Source organism: Lathyrus oleraceus, chromosome 1 (genome assembly GCF_024323335.1).
Source record: "Lathyrus oleraceus cultivar Zhongwan6 chromosome 1, CAAS_Psat_ZW6_1.0, whole genome shotgun sequence".
Taxonomy (NCBI): domain Eukaryota; kingdom Viridiplantae; phylum Streptophyta; class Magnoliopsida; order Fabales; family Fabaceae; genus Lathyrus; species Lathyrus oleraceus.
The window spans coordinates 100,716,842-100,721,893 of NC_066579.1; the positions used below are offsets into that span (position 1 = coordinate 100,716,842).

The following is a 5,052-nucleotide window of genomic DNA, read 5'->3' on the forward strand; positions in this document are numbered from 1 at the left end:
ATCGCAACCACGAACAGGTTCGGAAGTCGGTTATGCAAGGGGAAGGTATTAGCACCCCTCACATCCATGGTACTCCATGGGAACCATCTAGGATGTTTGCGTTTACGTATGTGTTATTTATCGAATGTTTGCTTGCCAAAGGTTTGCGGAGTGGAGGTAGATTTTAATTTAGTGTGCTCGTCAAGGAATGGATCCTCGTGCCTACGTATGCCCACTTGTTGAAGTGAGAAAATCAAAGCTTCCGTAGTTTGTGGGTTTAAAATTGTTTGTTTGTTTTGTTGGTTTTATTACCTTGAAGAAGGGTTTTCGATTGTGTCGCCCTAAGGCTCAAACAAAAGGTTTGAATGTGTTGAGTTGTTTTTATGTTTTGAGAAATGAGTTATTGATTTTGGATTGCACTAAAGACTATGGATAAAGGTGAATACCTCAAACTACCAAGCCAAACGTCTTGTGTTCGAAGCATTCAGAATGAGTGTAGGAAAGCTCCAGTCTTATCCCTTCTTTATCGCTTAAGGCTCGTGATGTACGATCTTAATCGCCATTTATTGTGTTTTTTGAATTTGATTTGAAAAAGAACCGCTTGACGTTGGATCAAGGGTTTGTTTATTGTTTTTTATTTTAGGAAGAGACCGCTTGACGTTGGATCAAGGGTTTGATTATCAATTGCGAAATGGTGAACATTCCTAATGCCTAAGGAGTAGCTAACAAGCAATGAAAGAAAGCAAGTAAATGCGTACATCAGAAAATGGAGGGGGTACATGTAAAGTACAAGGGAGTGCAGGAAATAAATGGTCTCATTGTCAGGTAGTCCAAGAGAAAGTTGTGTGTATGCAATTGTGTCCTAAACTAACAGTTGGATAATGAAATTATAAAGCATGTCTCCCTCGGGTAGTGCCATGAATCCATTCCATTCTCGCAATAAAAGATCACAAGTCCTCGAAAACTCCAAGTTGTATAGGTCAATCACACAAGTCTAAGTCCAAATGCAAGGGTCCTAATAGAAATCTCTAAATCCTTTGTCCAAAGTCTTTTCCATGTTAAGGGAATTATTGTATTTTTGTTTTTTTAAGTCTTTACCATTTTTATGTTTTTTTTAGAATGGGATGAATGATGCACAATATGATAAAAAGGAATCAAATTGCATAAGGTAAATGACAAAAATAAAGTGTCAGGAGCAGAAATTATAGGAGTTAGAAATGGAATTTAAATGTTAGATGCGGAATTTAAAGAATTAGAGGTTAATTATTAGATGTTAGAGGTAAAAGTTAGAAGTTACTTGTTAGAAATGAGATCAAAGTAGAATAATATTTCAAGAAAGCAATTAACAAAAATATCAATTCTAAAATATTAACCAAATATCAATCTAAACAATTACCAATTCTAAACAAATATCAGAAATCAATTCCTAAACAAAATTATCAATTAAAACTCTACATAAAATTATCTAATTATTTCCTAAAGTATTTATCGAAATTAATTTCTAAACAATGACTATCCTAGTTACTATTAACTGTTATTCTTAACTAATCCTAATAACCAATTAGCTTATAAAATCATCCATTAATCTAATTACCTAAACCTAAACTAACAACAATAATGTGAAAAGATTCACAAATGCAGAACGGGCCTGGAAAGGGATTAGGCCCGAACGCATGGGGGTTTAATGGTTCGTGGAGGGTGTACACAAAGCAAACTCAGTCTGAGCCTTAATTGGCGGCCCAAAGTACGCACAACAAGGGACAAAAGGTCAACAACACCTTCTGCATTTGTCACTCTCAGCAACACGCAAGATGGAACAATGGAGGAATGCCGACGTTCAAAGCTTTTCCGCGCCAAAACTCTTCTTCGGCGGCGGTGGAGTACAACCAGCGCCCTAATCGCTCCCTCACACCTCAATCTAGATGCCTTGGATCTCATCTGATCAACCAAATTGGAGCCAAAAAGGATCTACCGATCCTAAACTCGGATTCGAAAATAAAACGAAAAAGAAGAGTGATCTGGAGTCCAAATCGCAGGGACTTGACTTCTTAAACCAACAGCTACATCGCAACGAGAAGATTTACAAAGAGGAATGAAATCTAACTAACCTTCGAAGACGAGGAATTCCTCGATTACCGACGAACTCGAGAAGACGAAGGAATGTAAGAAATCTTCAGGTAAGCTTCTGTTCCGCTATTCCTTCCCTTTCGATCCTACTCTTCTTCTCCTATTCTTCTTCTTCTTCTATGGTGCTACAATACTTGTTGTGGTGATGTTGAGTTACAATTCGACCTGCAGGATAATCGGCACGTTGATGAAAATGGACGCGGGATTGTGGAGGCACGGGGAATGAGGAGTTCTTCAGATGGATTTACGAAGAAGATACTCGAAGCCGGTTATCTCTTTTGCGAGTTCAAGAAGAAGATTAAAGGTGAGGTTGAAGGTTGTTTGAGCGTGGTGAAGGTTGAGAAAGAACAATTATGGGAGATTGAAGTAAGAAGAAGATTCAGTTAGAGGAAAGGAGGAAGAGAGAGGAAAAAGTTCTGGAAATTTTTTGAGAGCCCCATCTTCACTGCTTAAACATGTATTTATAGAAAACTCTTTCTGCGTTTTCGATTTGTTTGGAGTCGTTTGAGTTGTGACTTCATCTTGTTGTGTTTTGAAGCGACGTGTCATAACTTTGTGTTAGTTATTATGCTATTCTACGCACTGTTCACGCCACTTTGGATTAGTTGTGGCGCTTCTGGTAAGTTGTGTTTTGAATTCATTAATTATGCAGCTAGCCATTGCCTTGCCGTTTTGCAGCTTATTTCTTTTGGTAGCTTATTTCTTTTGGTAGCTAGTTGGCTTACGCAACTCATGTTTGGAAACTGCGCTTGTTTGGAGTTGGTGAGCTGCATTTTTTTTCGGAATCTCTGCGTTTGTCTTGTTTCTTTTTGGATTGCGCATTTTGCAGCTGATATTTGCATGGTCGTTTGGAGCTTGTTGGCTTTGTTAGCAGCTTTTGGAGTTGTACTGTTATTGGCTTATTATGCGCTTTTGGCTTTGATGCGCTTTCGATTTAATGTAGAAGCTTCTGTAGTAGCTGGAAGTAATTTGGCTTGGAAGTTGTTTACGCAGGCTGGCTTGAGCTGTGTCTTGCTTGCGTTTTGAATCTCGTTGCCGTTTTGCATTTCACATTTCATCGTTTCATGTTGCACTCGGTTGTTTCCGTTGTTGCATGTGCAACTGCGTTTGGCTCATGGATGGTGAGTTCTTGTTTATTTAGCAGCTCGCATTGGCTTTGTAGCATGTTGGAAGTGTTAGCTGCAACTTCGGCTTGAGTTGTTGTCGTGTTTTGCGCGTTGGCTTTTAGCATAGCTTGTAGCAGTTGCAACTTATTGGCTTGGGCTTTGTAACTTTTTTAATGTGCTAAGTATCAGTTTATGAGTTTGCAGTTTTCTTGCTTTAGCAGCTTTTTGGATTTTCACTGTATCTTGCACTTTGGCTTTATGCGTTGCCATTTTCCAATTGTCCTTTCTTTCCCATTTTTTTTTCTTGACTTTGATATGTATTAACAATGAAAAATGGAATTGTTCAATGGACAATTGGGTCTAAAAAAAATTGGTTATGGATAATACAAATGATTGGATTGGTTAAATGGTTTTGGATATTAGTTAATTGAAATTGGATTATGGATTAAATGGGACCATTGAAATGGATTAATTTGTAATGGTTTATTAAATGAATTTTGGGTTTTGGATTTGAGAATGAGAAATGGATATGAATGAATAAACTAAATGGATATGGATATTTGGATTTGAAAACTAGCAATGGATATGAATGGATGAACTAAATGGATATGGATATTTGGATTTGAAAACTAGCAATGGATATGAATGGATGAACTAAATGGATATGGATATTTGGATTTGAAAATTAGAAATGGATATGAATGGATAAATGGGCTTCACAAAAAGAAATGAATGGGCTCTATGCAAAAAACGATTAAATTTTCAATAACCAATTCGACTTTTCAATAATCAACTTGGACCGTACAACTCAACTTGAATCTTCAAAATCAATTCGAAAAAGAACGAAATGATTTCTAAAACCAAATTTATTTTCAAAGACCACATCTAACCTCAAAATCAATTCAACTTCAAAAGTTAATTTGAAATTGAAATTAATACGACGTTAGAATTAATCGGAACAATTATTGGCACGATGACGAAATGATGACTGTCATGATAACAGGCCATGAACTGATGGATTCCCCTACCGTGACTCATAAATTGGATTGAGCCATGCTTATTCAAATGAAATGTATGAAGATGATATGCAAATGTCAGGCCAACGACCTATAGGATTATGTGAAGGGTGGAGCAAATTTCAGGGTATGACAATCTCTGGCATTTTATTAGTTTTAATTTGAAAACTTCTTATCTTTGGGTTTGTTCGTACTTTTCCCTTGGAAACAATAAAAGCGCAGTGGCGACTCTGATTTAATTGACGTTAAGATTATCCATAGCTTAATGGTCATGAATTTACCGCTACAGGTTTCACCATCCTTCATATGAAAAAGGTCAAATTCTTGAGTCAAAATGTTGATTCTAGCTAGTTTGACATCATTGGTTCCCTCATGGGTAATTTGCAATGAGTCTTACATAGCTTTAGCACTAGTACAATGGGAAACCATATAATACTCATCAACACCTAAGACGGTGATGATCATATTTCTGGCTTTCCAATCATATATATACCTTTTCTCATCCTCTTCATTCCATTTTGCTTCAGGTTTAGGTATAACAACACCATCCACATTGGTCATAGTTATTTCCATAGGACCATCTTGGATGACTTTCCATACCTTCATATCAATAGAGTTGATATGAATATGCATACAATCTTTCCAATAACTGTAGTATTCACTAGTGAAAATAGGCGCTCTATTGTACGCCCCTTTAGGATCGTTACTCATTTTCTAAACAGTTATATGCGAAGCACTAGACGAACTGATGCTCGTTATATCACTTGTTAGACGATAGTACTGATCTAGAAGGGGGGGGGGGTTGAATATATCAGTATTTAAAA

General features: G+C 36.9%; 1 long non-coding RNA gene across 1 annotated transcript; it reads left to right on the plus strand.

Annotated features, from left to right (window-relative positions):
- Window positions 1-1,561: 1,561 nt before the first annotated feature.
- LOC127119433 (uncharacterized) lies at window positions 1,562-3,429 on the plus strand. The gene is made up of 2 exons (XR_007802824.1): window positions 1,562-2,156; window positions 2,278-3,429. It is a non-coding gene; the product is annotated as an uncharacterized LOC127119433 (long non-coding RNA).
- Window positions 3,430-5,052: the final 1,623 nt, after the last annotated feature.